General features: G+C 43.9%; 1 protein-coding gene across 5 annotated transcripts in view; it reads right to left on the bottom strand.

Moving 5' to 3' along the window:
• SV2B (synaptic vesicle glycoprotein 2B) overlaps positions 1–27544 on the bottom strand; it is a 243612-nt gene that overhangs the window by 97133 nt on the left and 118935 nt on the right. The window lies entirely within an intron of this gene.

A 27544-nucleotide genomic window follows, 5' to 3' on the forward strand; every position in this document is an offset into this window, starting at 1 on the left:
TTATTAGTGCCAAGGTTTCATGTGTAATGTGGAGGACATCTTGATTAGACATCAGATTCATATCAAATGAATAAGCCTCAAATCAGTGAGAAAGAACAGTGGTCAGAGAGCCCTTGGAAGCATTGATTAACCCATGAGAGGGGTCAAGTCTTATATTAATACAAGAATGAAATGTAAGGTGGGCAAGAAGTTTTTCAATACAAGATGATCTTATGTTATGGATTTTCTGTTAGAATTAATCAAGCTTTTGGCAACAGGGCAGGTTTATTACAGTTCAGCTTCTGTTATGAGAAGACCAGCTTTTCTAACTGTCAAGAAGTGTCTGTGCAATTTTATACCTAGAAATGTATGGCTAAGAAATATCTAGGACCATTTTTCCCAAGGCTCAGCTTACTTTTGATACTCAGCGTTGTGGTTCCAGGGCTACTCTGATGTCCTTGCACTTGCCTTAAAATGGGTAAGAATAGTTGCTGGCTTGTGTCTGAAATTCCATCCTGCCACATAGTGGCAGTGTGATAGTGCACATGTTTCTGAGCCTCGATGTTCTCATCTGTAAACTGGAGATAATCAATAGTACTTAACTCATGAGGTTGTGCATAAAGTGCTCAGGATAGTGTCAAACTCGCTTGGTAAGCACTTTTTAAGCTTTTTTAAAACTTTTTATTTTACACTGGAGTATAGCTGATTAACAATATTATGATGGTTTCAGGTGGACAGGAAAGGGACTATCCATATACACAAATGCATCCATTCTCCCCCAAACTCCTCTCCCATCCAGCTGCCACATAACACTGAGCAGGTTTCCCCATGCTATACAGTAGGACTTTGTTGGTTATCCATTTCTAGTAGAGCAACCCTATTTAAACAGATGCTATTTTGCTCTTTTTTATTCCTAGCTCCAATTCTGGAAACCAGGGCCCAGTATTGTCAGACCCGAGACCTTATCTTGTATCCCAGTTCCAATCACTGGGTCCATCTGTTGATTTCCATGCCCAGCAGTGAAACATTATTGCGTGCATGTACGCATGCTCCATCGCTCAGTTATGCCTGACTCTTTGCAACCCCATGGACTGTAGCCTGCCAGACTCCTCTACCCATGGAATTCTCAAGACAACAATACTGGAGTGGGTAACCATTCCCTTCTCCAGGGTATCTTCTCAACCCGGGGATGGAACCGGGTCTCCCACGGTGCAGGTAGATTCTTTACCATTTGAGCCACTGGGGAAGCCCAGCAGACTCTGTCCTAATCATGTCCCTATAACCCTGTGCTCACAAGATCTGCAACCACCATTTAATGATGTCCCCTGGGCACCAGGAACTGTGCTAAACGCACCATATCCTTTATCCCTGATTCCTACAATGATCAGAAAGAGAAGAAAACTGTGCCTGTACCTTTATCTGACAGATAAATAAATTTGTATTAGCCCATGCCAGACTGAACCATGTCAAATTAATATTCTTAATCTGTTTTTATTATATCTGTTTAGGACCACAGGAGGAATATAAATCACACGTAAACAGCATGAGAGCTTAGCAGAGTGCTATAAAAAATGGAGAGAGGATGCCAACTGCCTGAGATCTGGTGTGCTATTTCCATCCTGGGGGTTCTGCAAAAATGTCATGAACCAAAAATGATAGCTGTGCAATTCCAGAAGCACGTGCGGCAAATGCCACTGGGGCCGAAGGTCCTGGGACTCACTTTGTGGAAAGAAGCAGATCTTTGTCAAAACGAATTCCTCTCATCATATCCAGTTAAATGGACCGTGGTGAACATCAGGGGTCGTGGAGTCGGGAAGACTCACTGTCAAGTGTGATGGGTTTTCTCCCCTTTCATTGAGAAATGCCAACTCATTTTCTCAGCAAAGTATTTTCTAGAGAATACAATAATTAGTCATTTTCTCTGTTACAGGTTGACTTGGGAAAAAATGGTATACTGAAACCCTAACTTCCAGAACCTCATAATATGACCTTTTTAGGAGCTACATTGTTACAGAGGTAATCAAGTTAAAGTCAGGTCATTAGGGTGGCCGCTAATCCAAGATGACCAGTGACCTTATAAAAGGGGGAAATCTAGATGTGGAGACAGACACGCATAGAGAAGATGCTGCAGAGACGCAGGAAGGGTACCACTGACAAGACAAGGGATGCCTGAGGCCACCAGAAGGTAGGAGAAAGACATGGCTCACAGCCCTCAGAAGGGGCCAACCCCCCTCAGAAGGAACCAACCCCCCTCATCAGGACTGATCAAAACCAACACCTTGACTTTGGATTTCTAGACTGTGGCACTTTGAAACCATCAACTTCTTTGCTTAAGCCATTCAATTTACAGTGCTTCATCATGGCAACACCAGGAAATACATCCATTCGAAAACATTAGCAAGTCTAGTCTTTATCAGCTAAACAGCGATACTAAAACAACCAGAAGGGCAGCTATCGAGATAAGCATGCTACCAGCATTATCTCCTTATCCTCACGGCCAATAAAGAGGCGCTGCTATCCTCGCCATCTCACAGATGAAGACACTCAGGGCTAAGAGGGTTCAAGAATGTGCCCAAAGTAACACAGAGAATCATTATCAGGGCTTGGAATTGAAGCCAGCCTCAAAGAGCATGTTAGGGATGACGCACAGTGGAAGAAACTGGGAGTCCAAAGGGCCAACTCAAGGTCACACATGGCGTTGCCTACAGAGCTAGGATTGACACTGAGCTTCTGATTCCCAGGTTCAAGATTGTCTGCCCATTCTCAACAAACATCCCCCAGGATCCTTGGTGCTTAAGGCAGTGCACTAGGTATGACATGCCTTGATTCCCACTCTCAAGAGGTCTACCCCTCACGAGACAGTGAAACAACACAAAGCACCATGCATCATGAAAATGACAATCTTGATTATCAACAACATTATCTTTCATTTATTGGATGCTCTGTGGCTTTGACCCAGGTACAGTGCTAAGTTTTGTAGTATCTTCCAACCAGGGCAAGAACCCTATGAAGCAGGGGCTGTTTTTATACTCAGTTTACAATAAATAAGACTGAGGCTGAAGAGGTTGGACAGATGACCAATGTCCCAGGTTGCAGTTCTCTCAGGGGATTCAGAGAAGGGAGAGATCACCATAGGCTAAGTTCTGCCGAAATAGCATCCTAGAGGTTAGGGGCCTTCCAAGGGCAGGAAAGCGCTCAGAGAGCAAACAACAGAGAAGAAGGTGCTGCGGGCTGGAGGACAGGGAGAAGCAAAGGCACAGAGTTAGGCATGGCTTCACTTGTTCTGGCAGCAAAGAAGCACCCGCCCCCTGCAGAGGATCCAAAAGGGGCAATCATGGGAGATAGACTGGGGAGTAAATAGCAGCCAGTCTGAATGCCCTGCTCAGGGACTGGGAATTATCCTTGGAACAAAAGGAGCCTTGAAGGTGGTTGTTGAAGTGAGTAAGAGTGGTGTGTTGTGTCGAGCGGGAATCTGGAAAGATGTTGCTGGTGGGGATGCAAATCCTGATTTTTAAGTGAAAACCCGGAGACAACGAAACCAGGTAGAGGTTTTCGTGTGTGTGTGTGTGTGTGTGTGTGTGTGAATAGCCCAGAGGTCAGGTTAGGCCTGGACAAAGGAGGTGGCCTTCAGACAGGAAGAGAAGGATAAACACAAGGAGACATTCTCAGGAGAACGAGTGATACGTTTCCTGGCAGATGAGAAGGAGCAGCAAGGGGAACTGGGATGATGATGACTCTAGGGAGGCGAATTCTGGACTGGAAATCCTACAACTGCTGTGCAGTTAAGACAAGCAAAAATCTTCTTTCAGGCTGATCTGCCTTTTTGGAAGGTGAAATGAAAGTCACTCACTCAGTCGTGTCTGACTCTTTGTGACCCCGTGAACTATACAGTCCATGGAATTCTGCAGGCCAGAATGCTGCAGTGGATAGCCATTCCCTTCTCCAGGGGATCTTCCTAACCCAGGGATCAAACTCAGGTCTCCCACACTGCAGTTTCTACCAGCTGAGCCACCAGGAAAGTGGTAGGATATATACCAGGCTTCTCAGGTGGCCCAAGTGGTAAAGAACCCACCTACCAATGCAGGAGATACAAAAGATACAGGTTCGATCCCTGGGTTGGGAAGATCCCCTGGAAAAGAAAATGGCCACCCACTCCAGTATTCTTGCCTGGGAAATCACATGGACAGAGGAACCCGGTGAGCTACAATCCCTAGGGTCTCACAGAGTCAAACACAACTGAAGCAACTTAGCAAGCATGCATGCAGGATATATAGCAGAGTGGTTCAAGAACACAGCCCGAGTGTCAACGCCCCAGGTTCAGATCCTGACTCTGCCACTTCCTGCCACCTGTGTGCAAGCTACTGGTCACTCTGTGCCTCAGTTTACTCATCTGTAAAGTGGCCGCAATACTAGTACCCACACTGGGGATTTGAGAAGATAATTCCTGAAGACTGCTTAGCACAGTGCCTGGCACAGATGTGGTCAACATAAATTTGAATTATTATCATTGTTGTTGTTGTTATGATTATTATCTGAGCATTGATAAGGAAAATGTAGCCAGGATCTCAGCTTGAGCTTTGCTGAACTCCACTTGAGATCTGAGGCCCATCTGGACTGGGCTGGGGAACCAAGTACAGAGAAAAACAAACTGACATTTAGTTATTCAGGGAAGCCACTGCTTCTCAAAAACGGCCCAGCACAAATCTCTTAAGCATCCTCCTTTAACTCTTCCATTCTATTAACCTCTGCATCTATGCCACCTGATTTAAAATCATCGTGTGGTAAACACTTGCTCGTAATTAAATATCACAGAGAACAAAGCTAAAAATATTACAATCAAATGATGTAATGCTTCCCAAAATGTGTTCTGCAGAACATTAGGCCTTTTAATATGCTCATTTAAGGGAAAAAAGAATTTCAAGAGAAATTGAGTTTAGGAAACGTTGTGTATACTCTATTCACCATTTTCTTTCAGAGACTAGTAATTCACATGGCTATGTTAAAAGCTGTGAGAAGACCTGCATAAAAATCCATTTCAGACCACAATGAGCTACCACAACACACAGATCAGATTTGCTCCAATCAACAGACAAATGACGGCAAGTGTTAGCTTCTTTGTGATGAACTGGAACACTCATACATTGCTGGTAGGAATGAAAAATGATTCGGCCACTTTGGAAAACAGTTTGGCAGTTTCTTAAAATGTTCAACATATGCTTACCAAACAACCTGTTGATTCCATCCTAATAATCTACCCAAGAGAAGTTAAGACATAATGCCCACAAAAGACTAATACATGAATGTTAAAAAAAAAACAAAAACAAAATAATTTATAATAGTCCCAAACTGGGAACAATACAAATGTCCATCAACTAATGAGGAAAGAACAGAAGGTAGTCTATCAATGCAACGGAATAATAACCAGAAAGAAAAGAAGAAAAGCTCTACTGGCACATATTGCAACATGGAGGAACCTCAGAAACATTATGTTAATTAAAAGAAAGCAAACACAAAGGGCCATGTACTATGTGACTCCATTATATGAAATCTCCAGAATGGGCAAATTTCAGTTCAGTTCAATTGCTCAGTCATGTCCAGCTCTTTGAGACCCCATGGACTGCAGCATGCCAGGCTTCCCTGTCCATCACCAACTCCCGGAGCTTGATCAAACTCATGCCCATTGAGTCGGTGATGCCAGCCAACCAGTTCATCCTCTGACATCCCCTTCTTCTCCTGCCTTTAATCTTTCCCAGCATCAGGGTCTTTTCCAATGAGTCAGTTCTTCTCATCAGGTGGCCAAAGTATTGGAGTTTCAGCTTCAGCATCAGTCCTTCCAATGAATAATTAGGACTGATTTTCTTTAGGATTGACTGGTTGGATATCCTTGCAGTCCAAGGGACTCTCAAGAGTCTTCTCCAACACCACAATTCAAAAGCATCAATTCTACAACGCTCAGCTTTCTTTATAGTTCAACTCTCATATCCATGCATGAATACTAGAAAAACCATAGCTTTGACTGGATGGCCCTTTGTTTGCAAACTAAGTCTCTGCTTTTGAATATGCTATCTAGGTTGGTCGTAGCTTTTATTCCAAGGAGTAAGTGTCTTTTAATTTCATGGCTGCAGTCACCATCTGCAGTGACTTTGGAGTCCAGAAAAATTAAGTCTGTCACTGTTTCCATTGTTTCCCCATCTATTTGCCATGAAGTGATGGGACCGCATGCCATGATCTAGTTTTCTGAATGTTGAATTTTAAGCCAATTTTTCACTCTCCTCTTTCACTTTCATCAAGAGGCTCTTTAGTTCTTCTTCACTTTGTGCCATAAGGCAGTATCATTTGCATATCTGAGGTTATTGATATTTCTCTTGGCAAACTTGAGTCCAGCTTGTGCTTCATCCAGTCCAGCATTTCTCATGATGTACTCTGCATATAAGTTAAACAAGCAGGATGACAATATACAGCCTTGACGTACTCCTTTCTCGATTTGGAACCAGTCTGTCATTCATGTCCAGTTCTAACTGTTGCTTCTTGACCTGTATATAGATTTCTCAGGAGGCAGGCCAGGTGGTCTGGTATTCCCATCTCTTTCAGAATTTCCCACAGTTTGTTGTGATCCACACAGTCAAAAGCTTTGGCATAGTCAATAAAGCAGAAGTAGATGTTTTTCTGGAACTCTCTTGCTTTTTCCATGATCCAAGGGATGTTGGCAATTTGATCTCTGGTTCCTCTGCCTTTTCTAAATCCAGCTTGAACATCTGGAAGCTCACGGTTCATGTACTGTTGAAGTCTGGCCTGGAAAATTTTGAACATTTCTTTGCTAAGGTGTGAGATGAGTGCAATTGTGCTGTAGGTAGTTTGAGCATTCTTTGGCATTGTCTTTCTTTGGGATTGGGATGAAAACTGACTTTTTCCAGTCCCATGGCCACTGCTGAGTTTTCCAAATTTGCTGGCGTATTGAGTGCAGCACCTTCACAGCATCATCTTTCAGAATTTGAAATAGCTCAACTGGAATTCCATCGCTTCCACTAGCTTTGTTTGTAGTGATGTTTCCTAAGGCCCACTTGACTTCACATTCCTGGATGTCTGGCTCTAGGTGAGTGATCACACCATCATGGTTATCTGGGTTGTGAGGATCTTTTCTATATAGTTCTTCTGTGCATTCTTGCCATCTCTTCTTAATATCTTCTTCTTCTGTTAGGTCCATACCATTTCTGTTCATTTTTGTGCCCATCTTTGCATGAAATGTTCCCTTGATATCTCTAATTTTCTTGAAGAGATCTCTAGTTTTTCCCATTCTACTGTTTTCCTCTATTTCTTTGCATTGATTGCTGAGGAAGGCTTTCTTATCTCTCCTTGCTATTCTTTGGAACCCTGCATTCAAATGGGTATATCTTTCCTTTTCTCCTTTGCCTTTCAACCTTTTTCTTTTCACAACTATTTGTAAGACCTACTCAGATGACCATTTAGCCTTTTTGCATTTCTTTTTCTTGAGGATGGCCTTGATCACTGCCTCCTGTACAATGTCACAAACCTCTATCCATAGTTCTTCAGGAACTCTGTCTATCAGATCTAATCCCTTGAATCTATTTCTCACTTCCACTGTATAATCATAAGGGATTTGATTTAGGTCATACCTGAATGGTCTAGTGGTTTTCCCTACTTTCTTCAATTTAAGTCTGAATTTGGCAATAAGGAGTTCATGATCTGAGCCACAGTCAGCTCCCAGTCTTGTTTTTGCTGACTGCATAGAGCTTTTCCATCTTTGGCTGCAAAGAATATAATCATCCGATTTCAGTGTTGACCATCTGGTGATGTCCATGTGCAGAGTCTTCTCCTGTGTTGTTGGAAGAGGGTGTTTGCTATGACCGGTGCATCTCTTGGCAAAACTCTGTCAGCCTTTGCCCTGCTTCATTCCTTACTCCAAGGCCAAATCTGCCTGTTACTCCGGGTGTTTCTTGATTTCCTACTTTTGCATTCCAGTCCCCTAGAATGAAAAGGACATCTTTTGGGGGGTGTTAGTTCTAGAAGGTCTTGTAGGTCTTCATAGAACCATTGAACTTCAGCTTCTTCAGCATTACTGGTCAGGGCATAGACTTGGATTACTGTGACATTGAGTGGATTGCTTTGGAAACGAACAGAGATCATTCTGTCATTTTTGAGACTGCATCCAAGTACTGCATTTCAGACTCTTGTTGACTATGATGGGTACTTCATTTCTTCTAAGGGATTCTTGCCCACAGTAGTAGATATAATGGTCATCTGAGTAATATTCACCCATTCCAGTCCATTTTAGTTCACTGATTCCTAAAACACCAATGTTCACTCTTGCCATCCCCTGTTGGACCACTTTCAATTTGCCTTGATTCATTGTCCTAACATTCCTGGTTCCTATGCAATATTGCTCTTTACAGTATCGTACTTGACTTCCATCACCAGTCATATCCACAACTGGGTGTTTTTTTTTTTTTTTTGCTTTGGCTCCATCTCTTCATTCTTTCTGGAGTTATTTTTCCACTGATCTCCAGAAGCATACTGGCAAATTTATTGAGACAGAAAGCAGATAAGTGGTTACCTGAGGCCAGAGATGGGAGAAGGGAGTAACTGTAAGTAAATTTCAGGAAAGGCGAGTGTTGGGAATATTCAAAAACTGGGTTATAGTGATGGTTGTTGCACAACTCTACAAATTTAATGAAATCATTTACTCTAATGAGTGGATTTTACATCATGTGTATTTTAATAATAAATGATATATTATATATAATAAATTAGTTGTTCAGTCATGTCTGACTCTTTGCAACCCCATGTACTGTAGCCTGCCAGGCCCCTCTGACCATGGAATTCTCTAGACAAGAATACTGGAGTGGGTAGCCATTCCCTTTTCCAGAGGATCTTCCTGACCCAGAGATCAAATCCAGGTCTCCTGCATTGCAAGTGAATTCTTTACCATGTGTGCCACTAGGGAAGCCCTATTATGTTAAATAATTTTATAATGTATATTATGTAATAAAGCTGCTATTCTCTCCCTTTACTTCCTTCCAAAATCTATTTAACAGGATTTAATTGATTGAAACCAGTGTTTCCCAGATTATGGACCTCTTTTTCCTTGGAACCTGTATTGACATTTATGGAATATAGGCTCTTCTAAGGGGGCTTCTCAGGTGGCTTGGTTGTAAAGAATCCACTTGCCAGTGCAGAAGAGGCAGATTCAATCCCTGGGTTGGCAAGATTCCCTCGAGTAGGAAATGGCAACCTGCTCCAGTTTTCTTGCCTGGAAAATCCTATAGTTAGAGAAGCCTGGCAAACTGCAGTCCCTGAGGTCTCAAAGAGTTGGACACAACTGAGCAACTGAGCATGCCTGCAGACTCTTCTAAATAGTGAAGCTCTCATTTTGTGCTTAGGACCTAGGCTTTATTCATCTTAGGATTTTGCCATGTATTGAAAGACCACTTGGCAGGTGTCCCAGAATCTATCTGCCTGCAAGACCCATTAGTGTAGTGTTAGTCGCTCAGTCATACCCGACTCTTTGCGACCCCATGGACTGCAGCCCTCTGTCCATGAGATTTTCCAGGCAAGGATACTGGAGTGGGTTGCTATCTCCTTCTCCAGGGGATCTTCCCAACCCAGGAATCGAACCTGGGTCTCCTGCACTGCAGGCAGATTCTTTACCAACTGAGCTACAAGGGAAGCCCATTACAAGTAAGAATCAGCACAAAATAGCATGGTTGTAGCCCAGTGGGCCACAACCACAACCTTCCAAGATTTTCCACCAGCTTCAATCAAATCAAATGTGGTACATTAAAAGCCCAGACTGTAGCTCCTTGGGTGCAAACAATAACAGATGATGTCCCCTTAGCAAAGATACCAGTAGACTCAGACCACCCCTGGGAAACTGAGCACACTCCTTGGCCTCTTTAGCAGGAGTCAGTAGCAGTGCCCTTCAGCTGATATTGGCGTTCACCCCAAAGACTCAGAGCAGAAGAACATGGCAGATAACCTACACTTAGAAAGACTAGTGCATCAACACAGGAGATGGTTTGGGGACTCCTGAAACTATTTGGCAGGAATTAAGGGGGGACTGAGTCAAAGAGGGGTAAAGCCTGAGAAAAATGTTATTTAGAACCTTAGCGTAATTCTATCTTACATGAACAAGAGATAGGAAGGTCGACAGACTCAGTTGAGTTCAGTCACTCAGTCGTACACAGATGAGCACCAATGAGATAGTCAATGCATCAGTTAGCTTTGCATACACCTCTTACTTCACTTCCCATCCTAATTGTACAGGTCATGCCAATAATGAGTCCAAAGAGAAGGCAGGGGACTCAGTACAAAATATTGTCAGTAGTTTAAGAGAAAGACCACTGGACTCCGGGATACAGGATGTGAACTATAGTCTTGTGCCTGCCATCAATTCATGGTGGGAACCTGGGTGAGGCATTCAGATCCATGCGTCTAAATGACAGGCTGCCTTGTCATATATACATAATATATATGTATATATATTATATTGTAATTGTGTAGTTCAACCAAGAGATTGCGAGCAATTCTAGGATAGATAAACACTGGATTTTACTAACTTCTTCATCTCCAGCACCAATTACAAGGTCTGCAGAAGGTCCTTGAAAATATTTGCTCAGTAAAGGAGGTTAACAGTTACTCAGTGCCTTAAAGGATCAGAGAGATCACAGGTTACATATCTGCTCATGTGCTCAATCAGATCTGACTCTTTGTGACCCCATGGACTGCAGCCCACCAGGCTCCTCTGTCTGTGGAATTTTCCAGGCAAGAATACTAGAATGGTTGCCATTTCCTACTCCAGGGGATCTTTGCAACCCAGGGATGGAACCTGCGTCTCTCATATCCCCTGCACTGACAGGCAGGTTCTTTACCACTAGCACCACCTTGGAAGCCCTAACTCAGTGCCTGCCTGAAAGCAAATCAAAAATGGCCCACGGGCCACAATTCCCCTGCCTTTGCTATAAACAGACCAGCTGGCTTACCTTTATCAAAGAAAAGTCTGATCAGTTGACATCCTGAAGATGCCACCTTTTATAAGGAGTCATTTACTCTTTTACTTCCCTACTGGCCTTCTATTGACACCGAGGTCTCAGTTGAGATGGCCCAGAATGCAACGGTTCTAAGGACAACTTGAGTTATTTGTTGTGAACTATAGAAGGTAAAACATGTTTTAACCACCTGCGACGCTCCCTGAAATACACTGCTTGATGTTTCTGTAGTAGGTTATATCTTCTATGAGCAGGAAATACCAAGACTTAATCTGGCTGGTATTGGAAGATGTTTTCTCTGAGGTTTCCAACAATCACTGTCCCACTTAAAACAGAATGAGCTCATTAGTGTGATATTAAAAGTACTTATCTCCTCTTAGCTGAATCATCCTGCTATTCTATTGTGTTAAAACAGAAAGTGAGTTTCCAAGGTGTGAGAAATGATTATTAAGAAAGAATCAAACCACATGATCTTTTTAGTTAGAGGGAAATAATAAATATTTTAAAGTACTATCAAATCCTTTAATTTCAGCCTTAATTTGACTGTTGAGAGCTTCTTCATTTTAAATACAAAAGCAAAATAACAATTTATGGAGAAGAGTGCTAATCCAAGCATTATTTAGGACATCAAGCCTGGAAAACAATCCCTGTATATTAAACAACAGGGGCCATATGGTTCAGTGGCAAAGAATATGCCTGCGAATGCATACATGGGATCTATCCCTGGGTTGGGACTATCTCCTGGAGGAGGAAATGGCAACCAATTCCAGTACTCTTGCCTGGGAAATCCCATGGACAGAGGAGTCTGCCAGGCCACAGTCCAAGGGTTTGCAAAGGGTTAGAAGTGACTTAGCAATTAAACAACAACAAAATAAATGTTGGCATACTTATATAGTTAAATATTATGGTGATATAAAAAGTATAGGCTTTGAAGAATTCATTAAGAAAAAATGATAACACTATACTAGAAGATGATCACACTGCAATAGTAGATGAATACTGGGTAAATCATACATTTAAATCACTATGCCAATAGTTTCCATAACATTGTATGTTGTAAATATGTATTTATATCATACAAATGTATTCCTATCTGGTGGGATGGTCCATTAAGATGTTAATGTTGACCAGCTTGCTTGTGCTCAATTGCCAGGTAGTGTCCAAGTCATTGTGACCTCATAGACTGTAGCCCGACAGGCTCCTTTGGCCATGGGATTTTCCAGGCAATAATACCGGAGTAGGTTGCCATTTCCTCCTCCCAGGGATCTTCCCAGGGACTGAACCTGTGCCTCCTGTGTCTCCTGCATTGGCAAGTGGGTTCTTTACCACTGAGCAACCTGGGAAGCCCAATCAATGTTGACCTAGTGATCCCTGAACTGTTAATTTTCTCTCTCTCAGATAAGAGAGCCTTCCTCATTGAGCAATGCAAAGAAGTAGAGCGAAACATAAAATGGGAAAGACTAGAGATCCCTTCAAGAAAATTAGAGATACCAAGGGAAAATTTCATGCAAAGATGGGCACAACAAAGGAGAGAAAAGGTATGGACCTAACAGAAGCAGAAGATATTAAGAAGAGGTGGCAAGAATACACAGAAGAACAATACAAAAAAGATCTTCATGGCCCATAAAAACATGATGGTGTGATCACTCACCTAGAGCCAGACATCCTGGAATGTGAAGTCAAGTGGGCCTTAGGAAACATCACTACAGAAAAAGCTAGCGGAGGTGATGGAATTCCAGTTGAGCTCTTTCAAATCCTAAAAGACGATGCTGTGAAAGTGCTGCACTCAATATGCCAGCAAATCTAGAAAACTCAGCAGTGGCCACAGGACTGGGAAAGGTCAGTTTTCATTCAAGAAAGGCAACGCCAAAGAATGCTCAAACTACCGCACAATTGGACTCATCTCACATACTAGCAAAGTAATGCTCAAAATTCTCCAAGCCAGGCTTCAACAGTACATAAACCGTGAACTTCCAGATGTTCAAGCTGGTTTTAGAAAAGGCAGAGGAACCGGAGATCAAACTGCCAACATCTGCTGGATCATCAAAAAAGCAAGAGAGTTCCAGAAAAACATCTATTTCTGCTTTCTTGACTATGCCAAAGTCTTCGACTGTGTGGATCACAATTAACTGTGGGAAATTCTGAGAGAGATGGGAGTACCAGACCACCTGACCTGCCTCTTGAGAAATCTATATGTAGGTCAGGAAGAAACAGTTAGAATTGGACATGGAACAACAAACTCTTTCCAAATAGGAAAAGCAGTACATCAAGGCTATATATTGTCACCCTGCTTATTTAACTTCTATGCAGAGTGCATCATGAGAAACACTAGGCTGGAAGAAGCACAAGCTGGAATCAAGATTGGCAGGAGAAATATCAATAACCTCAGATATGCAGATGACACCACCCTTATGGCAGAAAGTGAAGACGAACTAAAAAGCCTCTTGATGAAAGTGAAAGAGGAGAGTGAAAAAGTTGGCTTAAAGCTTAACATTCAGAAAACGAAGATCATGGCATCTGGTCGCATCGCTTCATGGGAAATAGATGGGGAAACAGTGGAAACAGTGTCAGACTTTATTTGGGGGGGGGCTCCAAAATCACTGCAGATGGTGACTGCAGCCATGAAATTAAATGACACTTACTCCTTGGAAGAAAAGTTATGACCAACCTAGATAGCATATGGAAAAGCAGAGACATTACTTTGCCAACAAAGCTCCGTCTAGTCAAGTCTATGGTTTTTCCTGTGGTCATGTATGGATGTGAGAGTTGGACTGTGAAGAAAGCTGAGCACCCAAGAATTGATGCTTTTGAACTGTGGTGTTGGAGAAGACTCTTGAGAGTCCCTTGGACTGCAAGGAGATCCAACCAGTCCATTCTGAAGGAGATCAGTCCTGGGTGTTCATTGGAAGGACTGATGCTAAAGTTGAAACTCCAGTCCTTTGGCCACCTCATGTGAAGAGTTGACTCACTGGAAAAGACTCTGATGCTGGGAAGGATTGAGAGCAGGAGGAGAAGGGGACGACAGAGAATGAGATGGCTGGATGGCATCACCGACTCGATGGATGTGAATCTGAGTGAACTCCGGGAGTTGGTGATGGATAGGGAGGCCTGGCATGCTGCAATTCATGGGGTCACAAAGAGTCGGACATGACTGAGCAACTGAACTGAACCATAGAAAACTTAGGGTCAGGGTCAGGGTCAGGGTCAGGGTTAGGGTCAGGGTCAGGGTCAGGGTTCAGGTCAACTGAACTGAACTGCTCCTCTGTGTTCTAAAGCCAAATCAGGGTTTTTCTAAGGACACCCCTCAAACCACCTCCAGAAGAATCACTTGGTGCCAAGTAAATACACTCTTTGATCCTATTTCAAACCTTTGACACAGAAGGGGGACAGAAATCTGTTTTATTAGCAAGCTCTCCAGGTAGTTCTTGTGATCACTCAAAGTCAAGAACCTCTGGCTGATGCTCTTCTTACCCCTGGAAGCGGTTAACAATTTGTTTGAGATTCAAGAGCAAATCCAAAGACGGCCTCAGCCAAGTCTTCAGACAATTAGCTCCTTCCAGGAGCTAAACTAGTAGCTCCTAGAAGAAGGAGAGGGCAAGAGGAGCTGGTACTTTGACTTTTAGGGGATGTACCCAAGCCCTGAGAGAGGGCACTCACAGAGAAGGAGCCTGTGAGTTTCCTAAGAGAAGACAGAGCCCTGTCTGTCCAGCAGGCGGCACTGCAAATGAAGGATAGGCTGTGGGTGCCCGTGGAGTCTATTAATCCTGCACCCCAGGATCAGCAAAAATGGTCTCATGCAGTAAAAAAAAAAATCAAGAATTGTTGGATGGTGCCACTGTATCCATCCAAACCAGAACCGCCTGGCAGATGGCAGAAAACCTGATCCCACAGGCAGCACTGAGCAGCAGAAAGGACCAGGGGAATATCTGTGGCTGTAGCCACAGACCAAGAACCAGGCATCCTCACAATTTGAGGGGGGCCTTAAGCAGTCCCTGGTGACTCAGATGGTAAAGAACCTGCCTGCAAAGCAGGAGACTGGGTTCCATCCCTGGGTCGAGAAGGTCCCCTGGAGAAGGGAATGGCTATGACGCCACTATTCTTGCCTGCAGAATTTCAGGACAGAGGAGCCTGGTGGGCTACATATAGTCCATGGGGTGGCAAAGAATTGGACGTGACTGAGTAACACACACACACTTAAACAGTTCAGTGGAGTGGGGAAGGGAGCCCTAACAAAGACTGATCATCGCCATCTTACCAACCCTACTCTTATTTGAGTAAGAAACACATTTTTAAAGGTATTTCTTGCCTTGCTGTGATATTGTAAAGCAAATTCTTGGCCATACATCTGCAGATTCTAGTTCTGCTCCTCACAAGCTCTGAGAATCTGAGCAAGCCATTTAACCTTTAAGCTCTGGTTTCCTCATGTGTGAAATGAAGAGAAAGTGAGTTCCTATTCATTGGGTCTTTATGAGAATTAAATGAGTTGATAGATTCAAAAAGCTCAGTACAGTGTCTACCATCAAGAAAGAGCTCAATAAAAATAGCTATTATTATATAAATGAATAACACGGAGATATGAATTTCTACTGAAATAGGAAATGGCAACCCACTCCAGTATTCTTGCCTGGAAAATTCCACAGACAGAGGAGCCTGGCAGGCTACAGTCTATGGGGTCACAGAGTTGGACGCGACTGAGCATGCACTCTATGCATTTCTACATACCCACTAACCTCTGCAGCACTGCGTAACAGAACCAGAAGGACGGTAAGAGGCTTCAGCACATCCCACAAACAGCAAACACACAGACTGAAGTAATATTCTCTCGGTTTTTAGCACCGCACTCTGCTGCAGCCCCAGCAGTCTCAGGAGTCCCTACCCTCTGGCTAGAGTCCTGACCACCTCCCCCCATCACTCTGTACCACTTCCTCTCCCCCTGGGACCCCCACCCCCACCCCCATCCCTGCAGTAACCAGATGGTAATTTGCACATTTTATGGTTCAGAGTGGCTCCCTCAAAACACACCGTATCGATTACTCTGAATTGCAGTTATTTAAGAAACAGCCAGTGCAGGAGGGACACTTTGATCATCTGCAGTCCCCTTGAAAGCAGGAAATAAATCTCTCATGTGGAAGGTACATCTGTATTTAAGAGAACACCCTTATCGCCAGAAACAGGGAATTCAGGCAGAGAATTCATGAACAAACCCTGTCACTCCTTTAATTGACGATGCCAGGCCTAAATTCTAGATTCTTCACTGATTGAGCACCTAAAACCTAAGTCTCTTTGCTGTGCCAATTCTTCCCAGATGTACTGTTACCTTGCCTAAAACGTATAAAAGCTGCCTGCTTTGGGCCACTTCTTAGGTCTCATTTCTACCAGACCTCTATATGCTTGAATTAAAATGTGTGTCTTTTTCTCCTCTTCATCTGTCTTGTGTCAATTTTATTACTAGTCCAGCCGCAAGAACTCAAGAGGAATTGAGGGGCAAATTTCCCCCTTCCTGACACTCCCAAAGGACTGTTTCCCAAGGTCAGGCTCCCAGAGTGGGTGATGCTACCTTTGTTGGTATCTGATATGATTTCAAAAGATCCCAGATGAACGGATAAAGAAGATGTGGCAAACAGATACACAGCAGAATACTACTCAACCATTAAAAGGAATGAAATAGTTCCATGTGCAGCACCACGGATGGACCTGGAGATTGTTATACTAAGCGAAGTGAGACAGAGAAAAATAAAACTCACATGATATCACTTACATGGGGAGTCTTTTTAAAAAAATTATATGAATGAACTCATTTATAAAACAAAAACAGACCCACAGACTTAGAAATGAATTTATGGTTACCAGAGGGTAAGGAAGGAGAAGGATAAATAGGGGTTTGGGATGGACATGTACACACTGCTATATTTAAAATGGACAACCAACATATATACCTACTGTATAGCACAGGGAACTCTGTTCAATATTACGTAACAACCTAAATGGGAAAATAATTTGAAAAAGAATAGATACAAATATATGTATAACTGGACCGCTTTGCTGTATACATAAAACTAAGACAATATTGTTAATCAACTATGCTCCAATATAAAATAAAAACTTTTTTAAAGATAGATGTTCAACCACACCATTAAATAACATTAATTGCATGAATAAAAAGTGCATTTTTAATGTTCTTTCTATCCCTTTTGATTGTCAAAAAAAAAGTCTCCTTCGGGGGCGGGGGGGGGGGGGCGGGCCAGCACAGCTCTATCATCTGCTTGCTAACTTGTTAAACTGCCTTTTTAACCAAAGTGAAACAGGCCTTAGATTCAGAGCTTGGGTGTTCTTTGGAAGGAATGATGCTAAAGCTGAAACGCCAGTACTTTGGCCACCTCATGTGAAGAGTCGACTCACTGGAAAAGACTCTGATGCTGGGAGGGATTGGGGGCAGGAGGAAAAGGGGACGACAGAGGATGAGATGGCTGGATGGCATCACGGACTCGATGGACGTGAGTCTGAGTGAACTCCAGGAGTTGGTGATGGACAGGGAGGGCTGCGTGCTGTGATTCATGGGGTCGCAAAGAGTTGGACACGACTGAGCGACTGAACTGAGCTGAACTGAAACATTAGTAACCTAATATTGTATTGTTTTCAGTTTTTGTTTTCCTATTACTTATAAAGTTTTATAGAAAGAATGCATCTGAGTCATCATTCTATTGGAGAGGACAACTGAACAGTACTTATAAAACATAACTGTCCTTGAGTAATGATTATCAAAGGTTTTAATTGTACAATATTGACAAATATAGAGCAAAACACAGTTATCAAAGGACAATTGCTCTACAATACTGTGCCGGTTTCTGCCATACAGCAACACAAATCAGCCACAGGTATGTCCCCTCCCTCGTGAACCCCCCTCCCACCTCCCACCCATCCCAGCCCTCTAGGTTGTCACAGAGCCCTGGGTCGAACCCCCTGCATCACACCACCAATTCTCACCTGCATCTCTTCTACATATGGCAATGTACGCGCTTCCCAGGCTACTCTCTCCTTCACCCACAAGTATCCACAAGTCTGTTCCTCTGTGTGCATCTCCACGGCTGCCCTTATAGTTTAGGGTCATGCATGAAGAAGGCAAGGTTGGCAAATACCACTGAGACAAAACACTGCCTTCAAAGCAGAATGAAAGCAACATTTTGTTACCTGAGTACTTCAAGTCTATCATCTCTGTTTCAGCTTCACCACACTACGAGATAGTTACGCTTGTTTTTCTACTCCACAGATGAGAAAACAGACTCAGAGTCCAAGTCACTTGCCAAGGCCACACAGCTAAGTTTGAGAGTCAAGATTCAAAGTTTCCACCTGGACCAAGCTTCCTGCCCCACACCCTTAGTGCTTTTCCTGCTGCCAGAGGGAAACCAGTGCTGGTTTGATGAAAAGTTAAATGTACGTAGAAGTCTACTGACTACCTCCTGCTGGGAGGGCCTGCCTGCCTGATAACACAGACGCCCTGTCTCAGGCCCTTGGAATTCAGGCTTCCTCTATTCTGTAACAGAACACTCCTCAATTCCACTTTCCTGTTGCTGTTTTTTTTTTTTTGGTCACAGCCCACAGCAGGTAGGGCCTCGGTTCCCTGATCGGGGATGGAATCTGTGCCCCCTGCATTGGAAGGTGGAGTCTTAATCACTGGACCACTGGGAAGTCTCCATCCCACTTTACTTTACAATCAGACACACTCAACAAAGACTGTATACTCCAAGCAACGACTGAAACGTCCCTGAATGTTCACTTAGGAACATATGCGCCTTAAGTAAACTCACAGACTGACAAGATTACCCAGCAAATGTGGGTAACATAGGGGAAGAAAAACTGTCTTCTTCCCTCAGATCTTCGGTGGGCATAATGATTAAATTGCCACAGGACAAGTTAACAGGAGAAAAACAAATTTAACTTGATATGTACAGGTGCCTCATAAAAATATGAGACTCAAAGAGATGACTAATGCAGGCAGTGTTTATGCCTTGCAGGCAAAGAAACAGCAAATATGTGAAGAACCGACGTGACAAAGGGGTCTGAACTTTGGGAAGTGAATTAGTTAAGAGGTAAGAAGGTTTGCTTAGACAGCCTTCTTGGAGCTAAATTTCCTATTTCTTGTAAAAAGGATGCCCACTACCCTCCTGGTACAGGGGAGTTACTTTTCATGTGAGAGATTTATTTCCTGCTTTCAGGGGAACAAAGGAAAATCAAAGTGTTCTTCTTGTACTGGCAGTTTCTTAAGTAACATTAATTCAAAAGAATCAATATGCCAAAGTGGCATTTTCTGCTTCCCTTTGGTATCATCAGGTTTTTTAATAATGGGAGCTCCATGGAGGCCAGTGAGCCCAGAGGGAGCTTGGAAGGCCTTGGGGAGGATGGCTGGAGATAGATGTGGAAGTGAAGGTAAGGCAAGGTTAAGAAGAGCCTTGAATGACAACAGAGGGTGCTGGACTCACTGACACCTCAAAGCTGAGGCGTGAAGCAGCATAAGTACATTTCATCTTACTTTAATTTCTATTTTTTAAAATATTTCCCAGTTTTTAATTTTTTACTATTCCACCACAGACTGATGTGAAATATCTATATCTGCATATCCCCCCATCAGCTCTCCTTAATTATTTTGTTGTTGATTTTAATTTCTTTTTAAAATATTTTATTTTATATTGGAGTATAATTAATTAACAATGTCGTGATAGTTTCAGGTGTACAGCAGAGCAACTCAGCCACACATATACATACACATGTATCCATTTTCCCCCCCAATCTCCCCTCCCATCCAGGCTGCCACATGACACTGAGCAAAGTTCAGCACAGGTACATTTTAAACTAGCCTTTTGAAAAATAAATGTTTGCTTTGTTTTTCCTGAGAAGCAATATTTCCTTTGGAAAGAAAAGTAAGAGCTATTCAATTGACACCCTCTGTGTTGCCCACATCTACTTGGACACTCACAGAATGCACCACGAGCTTTTATCTAAGGGAGCGCTGAAAGATGCGTCTCACTGCCAGTGGACTTCCATCGCCCAGTGCAAGAAGAGAGATTAGACCCACTGGGCATTTCAAATATACCTTTTTTCCTTCCCCAAAATAGATTGGATTCAAAAATCATTCTACTGGTTGAAAACACAGCTTAAAGATAAGAAACAAATAGTTTAGAGTGCCATACCAAGAGCAGAATTGACTATCAGCTTGAAGACTTCTGTGTCCATCATCAAGAAAGCCAAATACCCAGGGTCTCCTTCTTGTGTAGTTTACAGGTTTTGCCCACTAAGCCCATTAGCTTTTACACTTTGACACTGTGCCAGAGAAATAAGGTCTGGAGACAAGCCTTCATCCCACTGACACCGCCTCAGAACACCTCTCACCTGAGTTACCCCAACAGTCAGCTCACCTCCCTATGGCCTGAGTAACAGCTCTTCTTAAGTGGTTTCTCAAGACCTTCAGACCACTGCCCTCAAATTTGACCTTGAAGGACCAGTGCTAAGAAACACCCACTCCACCTCCCCATCTATATTTTCTTTTCTCATAACTCCTTCCTAAGGGGATTAGTCTCACTGAACTTTCATCATCACAGTCACTTACCTTGCGGGGCTGGGGCTTGGTATTGTGCCCAGAGCTGGGGATGCTGTGTGTGTGTGTGTGTGTGTGTGTGTGTGTGTGTGTGTGTGTGTGTGTATGCTCAGTCACTTCAGTCGTGTCTGACTCTGCAACCCCATGGACTGTAGCACACCAGGCTGTCCATGGAATTCTCCAGGCAGGAATGCTGGAGTGGGTTGCCATGCCCTCCTCCAGGGGATCTTCCCAACCCAGGGATCGAACCTGCGTCTCTTGTCTTCCACATTGGCAGTAGGGTTCTCTATCCATAGTGCTACCTGGGAAGCCCACTGGGGGTGTTGAGAGGAATATAACAAGCTCCTGCCCTCATACCCCTTATAGTCTAGCTCACAGATATTTTACTGAAACCCAGAACAACAGATTTCTGTAAGGACAGGTTTCTTCACACATAAGATCATCTCCATCTTCTGGTGAGTTACAGTCTTTAGAAGTAGATCCCCACCTGACCTGCCTCTTGAGAAACCTATATGCAGGTCAGGAAGCAACAGTTAGAACTGGACATGGAACAACAGACTGGTTCCAAACAGGAAAAGGAGTACATCAGGGCTGTATATTGTCACCCTGCTTATTTAACTTCTATGCAGAGTACATCATGAGAAACACTGGGCTGGAAGAAGCACAAGCTGGAATCAAGATTGCCGGGAGAAATATCAATAACCTCAGGTATGCAGATGACACCACCCTTATGGCAGAAAGTGAAGAAGAACTAAAAGCCTCTTGATGAAAGTGAAAGTGGAGAGTGAAAAAGTTGGCTTAAAGCTCAACATTCAGAAAATGAAGATCATGGCATCTGGTCCCATCACTCCATGGGAAATAGATGGGGAAACAGTGGAAACAGTGTCAGACTTTATTTTGGGGGGGCTCCAAAATCACTGCAGATGGTGACTGCAGCCATGAAATTAAAAGACGCTTACTCCTTGGAAGAAAAGTTATGACCAACCTAGATAGCATATTCAAAAGCAGAGACAGTACTTTGCCAACAAAGGTCCGTCTAGCCAAGGCTATGGTTTTTCCTGTGGTCATGTATGGATGTGAGAGTTGGACTGTGAAGAAGGCTGAGCGCTGAAGAATTGATGCTTTTGAACTGTGGTGTTGGAGAAGACTCTTGAGAGTCCCTTGGACTGCAAGGAGATCCAACCAGTCCATCCCGAAGATCAGCCCTGGGATTTCTTTGGAAGGAATGATGCTAACGCTGAAACTCCAATACTTTGGCCACCTCATGAGAAGAGTTGACTCATTGGAAAAGACTCTGATGCTGGGAGAGATTGGGGGCATGAGGAGAAGGGGACGACAGAGGATGAGATGGCTGGATGGCATCACTGACTCGATGGATGTGAGTCTGAGTGAACTCCGGGAGTTGGTGATGCACAGGGAGGCCTGGTGTGCTGCGATTCATGGGGTCGCAAAGAGTCGGACACGACTGAGTGACTGAACTGAACTGAAAAGTAAAAATATAGAACTGGCATTAAATTTAAATGATTTGATACTCTAGTACAGGGCCATTGGTTAAAAAACTGGATCTCTTCCTAAAAGACTAAAAGCTTTGTGGATACAGATTGGTGAGGAAAATGAAGCATGGCAGATGGAAGAAAGGTGATAACAAGGAGGAACCAAGACCGCCCCAACGTGCCCCCAAGGGCAAATCAGAGGAAAACGAGCCAAGCTGAAGGAGTTTTTCTTCATGTCTTGATTTACCTCTTCTCTTGTCTTAGCCCCTGTCCATTTTTTTTCTTAAAACTAGCCTTCTCTTTTACCATACGATCTTGCAATCCCACTTCTGGAGGAAAACATGGTCCGAAGGGTTACATGCACCCAAATGTTCATCGCAGCATGCTTTCAATAGCCAAGACGTGGAAGCAACCGAAACGTCCATCGACAGAGAAATGGATAAAGACGATGTGGTCCATGTATACAATGGAACATTACTTAGTCACAGAAAAAAATCATGAAATAGTGCCACTTGCAGCAACATGGATGGACCTGGAGGTTCTTGTACTAAGCAACGTAAGTCAGACAAAATAAAACAAATATCATATGACAGTGCTTTTATGGTAATCTAAAAAAAGATACAAATGAACTTATTTACAAAACAGAAAGAGACCCATGGACTTAGAGTGAAACTGTGGTTGCCAGGAGGGGAAGGGTGGCGGAAGGGATAGCTACGGAGTTTGGCAGGTTCACACTGCCATAGACCTACTGTATAGCACAGGGAACTCTGCTCCTTGTCATGCAACAACCTACATGGGAAAAGAATGTGACAAAGAATAGATACGTGTATGGGCTTCCCTGGGGCTCAGAAGGTCAAGAATCCATCTGCAATGTGGGAAACATGGGTTCGATCCCTGGGTTGGGCGGATCCTTTGGAGGAGGGCATGGCAACCCACTCCAGTATTCTTGCCTGGAGAATCCCATGGACAGAGGAGCCTGAGAGGGCTACAGTCCACTGGGTCACAAAAAGTCAGACACGACTGAACGGCTAAGCACAGCACAGACACATGTATAACTGAATCACTTTGCTGTGTAACTGAAACTACCACAACACTGTTTTGTTTTGTTTTTTTAACCTTCTTGATTCTTTTTTATTATTATTATTTTTCATTTTTTTACTTCACAATATTGTATTGGCTTTGCCATACATTGACATGAATCCGCCATGAGTGTACATGTGTTCCCCGTCCTGAACCCCCCTCCCACCTCCTTCCCCATCCCATCCCTCTGGGTCATCCCAGTGCACCAGCCCTGAGCACCCTGTATCATGCATCGAACCTGGACTGGTGATTCGTTTCAAATATGGCTAACCCCAATACAAAATGTTTTCAGTGTTAACAAAAATTTAAAAAAAAAAAAACTTTCTAAAATGAAAAAGAATACAAAAAATAAAATAAAATAAATAAATAAGGGCCTACTATATAGCACAGGGAAATGGGCTCCTTATTATATAACAACATAAATGGGAAAAGAATTTGAAAAAAGAATAGATACATGTATATGTGTAACTAAATCATTTGCTGTATTCCTGAAACTAACACATTGCTAATCAACTATGAAAGTGAAAAGTGAAAGTGAAGTTGCTTAATCGTGTCTGACTCTTTTCAACCCATGGACTGTAACCTATCAGGCTCCTCCGACCATGGATACTCCACTTTAAAATAAAAAGTTATTAAAAAAAAAAAATCTGCTCTTCACCACATTCCAGCCTTGCCCATGCTGAGCTAAGTTGCTTCAGTTGTGTCCGACTCTTTGCGATGCCATGGACTGTAGCCCATCAGGCTGCTCTGTCCATGGAAGTCTCCAGACAATACTGGAGAGGGTTGCCATTTTCTACTCCAGGGGATCTTCCTAACCCAGGGATTGCACCCACATCTCTTATGTTTCCAGCATTGGCAGGCAGGTTCTTTACCACTAGCGCCACCTGGGAAGCCCAGTCATGGACATGCCCCCTCCTCTAGGGTCGCCTGCAAGTAGCGGATTCTGCAGCTCAGGCCAATGGACTTATCACACACCGCTTGACCAGGGGCCCCTGATTTCTGCTGCCCGGTTATGGCTGCACCCTGGGTCCCATCGTCCTGCTGCTCTCCCCACTGCTGGAAACCTCCCCCACACGTCTCACTTTGAAGAAACTCTTCCTGGCTTATCTTGCTTTTGTTAGTCCCCTATGTTTCCCAAAAATAATATACATTTTTAAATTTACCCCAGTACATTTTTTTTCCTTTTACACTTTTTAAAATTAATTTATTTTAATTGAAGGTTAATTACTTTATAATATTGTAGTGGTTTTTGCCATAGATTGACATGAATCAGCCATGGGTGTACATGTATCCCCCATCCTGAACCCCCCTCCCACCTCCCTCCCCATCCCATCCCTCAGGGTCATTCCAGTGCACCAGCACTGAGCACCCTCTCTTAAGCATCGAACCTGGACTGGTGATCTATTTCACATATGGTAATACACATGTTTCAATGCTATTCTCTCAAATCATCCCACCCTCGCCTTCTCCCACCGAATCCAAAAGTCTGTTCTTTACATCTGTGTCTCTTTGGCTGTCTCATATATGGGGTCATCGTTACCATCAATTCCATGTATATGCATTAATATTCTGTTTTTCTTTCTGACTTACTTAACTCTGTATAATAGGCTTCAGTTTCATCCATCTCATTAGAACTGATTCGAATGCGTTCTTTTTATCAGCTGAATAATACCCCATTGTGTATAGGTACCACAGCTTTCTTATCCATTCGTCCGTCACTGGACATCTAGGTTGCTTCCATGTCCTAGCCCCTGGTCTTTGCTGCAGCACACAGACTTTCTCCAGTCGTGGCGCACACAGCCTCCTCTTGTTGGGATCCACGGGCCCTGGAGCATGAGGGCTCAGTGGTTGCTTTGCTCGGGCTCTTTAGTCACAGCCCATGAGCTCTCTAGTTGTGGCACACAGGCTTAGCTGCAGCACATGGACCTAGCTCCTCCACAGCATGTGGGATCTTAGCTTCCCAAGCAGGGATAGAACTCACATCCCCTGCATTGGAAAGCATATTCTCAACCACTGGACCACCAGGGAAGTCCCTACCCCAGGACCTGCTAATTCTTGCCTCTGGCTCCTAATTATCCTGGGATGACTCAGTCTTCGGTGTGACTGGCCCCATGGTCCTCCTCCGCCCCCCACTCCAGGGTATGACATCTCTGTAATTAGTCTCCTCCTTCTCTCCGTCCTCACCTCTGATTCAGCTTTGGCAATGTATACACTTGGTAATTAGAAAGGGCTCAAATGTTGCCAGGAATGCAAACAGATTTAGTGCTAGAGTCTAGAGTTTTATACAGTTCTGGGCTCCACTCCAGACCCTAGAGTAACAGCGAAAGAAAAGGGGAGAGGAAGGGACCCTGTAATGAGCTTGTAATACATGTCAGGAGCTTTCTCACACACAAGCTCATTTCATCCTCTCGAGGACCTAACGGGTGGATCTGGGTAACAAGAGTTCAAGAGAATTGCCCAAGGTCACAAACCCGGAGAGAGTCAGTCAGATTCACACCCAGGGCTATACTTGGCAGCCTCGGCTGTGGTCTTTGGGCTTCTCCACATTTTTACAGAATGTCACAGATTATCTCAGTCTGACACCCGACAAGCCTGGCTACTTGGGTGATAGAATTCCTTGACATGGCTCTTTCTGCTGTTTGGCCCTCCTGTTGAAATGACTCCAACCTATTTGACCTATTTGTTAAGGAGAGATTTCAAATGATGTCAATACCTTAAAGAACTCTATTTAAGCCACCCCACGCAGCATCCCTGCCCTCACTCACCCTTGGAGCTGACTGCCTAGACTGTCAGCACCTTGAGGGCAGGGTCCACCTTGTATTTGTCTCCCAGTGCCAGGCTGCAGAACTCCACACTCAAGGCAGTGTAGCCCGCCAGGCTCCTCTGACCATGGGATTCTCCAGGCAAGAATACTGGAGCAGTTTGCCATTTCCTTCACCAGGGGATCTTCCTGACCAAGGGATCAAACCCAGGTCTCCTGCATTGCAGGCAGATTCTTTACTGTCTGAGCTACCAGGGAAGCCCCACTTAATAAATACTGTGTTGCAAAAGAAAAACAAAGAGAAGACTGGGTTTCCACTGATGCCCCTGAGCATCCTTTCATCTGCCTGTGGACACCAAAATGAACTAGGGGAGCTATGTCCTGAACTCCTGAGTGAGACAGAAGGGAGGAGGAAGGGAGGAGGGAGCCATACTGGGTGGCAGGTAGCTCTTTTTCTTAAAAGATGCATCTTCTTTGTCCCCCTATTCCTAAACTGCCTTATTGTTTAGAGGGTTGTCATACACCCTCTATGGGGAAAGATGAATTTTAAGAAGACCTGGCAGGGATATTTTCATGGGCTCCTCAACAGCTACTAGAATCATCCCAGAAACAGATGGCACATCATGGCAGCATGCCGTGTGAAGGACAATTCCTGCTCAAGCATCATCCGGGATCCACCCCCAGAGCTGCCGGCTGCTACCGTTGGGAGCCGTGAAGCCAAAGACGCCACGTCTTTCTGTGTTCCCTGAATATGCTACTGTCTTTAGCATGCTGATCTTTGGAAACTTTCACCTCTGAAATCAACTAGCCTGGTTTTTCTTTTCAGAAGGAAAAAAAAAAAAAGACTTTCCTCTTCATCATAAACCACACAGTCATGATTCACCCTAGACATCTAAGGGGGAAAAAAGGTAATCTGCAGGCTGGTGTGCATATATGTATAGGCTTTCCAGGTGGTGCCACGGTAAAGAACCCACCTGCCAATTCAGGAGAAACTGGAGACATGGGTTCGATGCCTGGGTTGGGAAGATTCCCTGGGAGGAGGAAATGGCAACCTACTCCAGTGTTCTTGCCTGGAAAATCCCATGGACAGAGAAGCCAGGAAGGCAACAGTCCACAGGGTCACAGAGAGTTGGAGACAACTGATTGACTGAGCATGCTTGCATGCGTGCATGTCCATATACATAGAAGTGTGGATACGAATATTTTTGCAAAATGGGAGAGGTCTCTGCTGGGGAATTTGAAACCAGCTGCATAGACACCAGTCAGTTTCAACTACTTCAGAAATGTTGCCATTGCTTCCTCAGGGCTCAGGGACCCTGGCTTGACTGGGAAGAACCCAGTCAAGATTGACCATCAGGAAGAGCCCTGAGTCAGACAGAATATGGGTCAAATGAGATGATTGGCCAGAGACAACCTGGAAGCTAATTTCATCACCATAAAACCCGAGACTGCCAGCCCCATGGCAGAGCAGTTCTCCTGGGTTCCCTCACCCTGATGCTCTCCAGCCAGGAGCCTCTTCCCAATAAAGTCTCTTGCCTTGTCAGCACATGTGTCTCCTCAAACAATTCATTTCTGAGTGTTAAACAAGAACCCACTCTCCAGCCCTGGAAAGGGTCCCCCTTGGTGCAAAATATGGCTA

Source organism: Ovis aries, chromosome 18, assembly GCF_016772045.2.
Source record: "Ovis aries strain OAR_USU_Benz2616 breed Rambouillet chromosome 18, ARS-UI_Ramb_v3.0, whole genome shotgun sequence".
Classification (NCBI taxonomy): domain Eukaryota; kingdom Metazoa; phylum Chordata; class Mammalia; order Artiodactyla; family Bovidae; genus Ovis; species Ovis aries.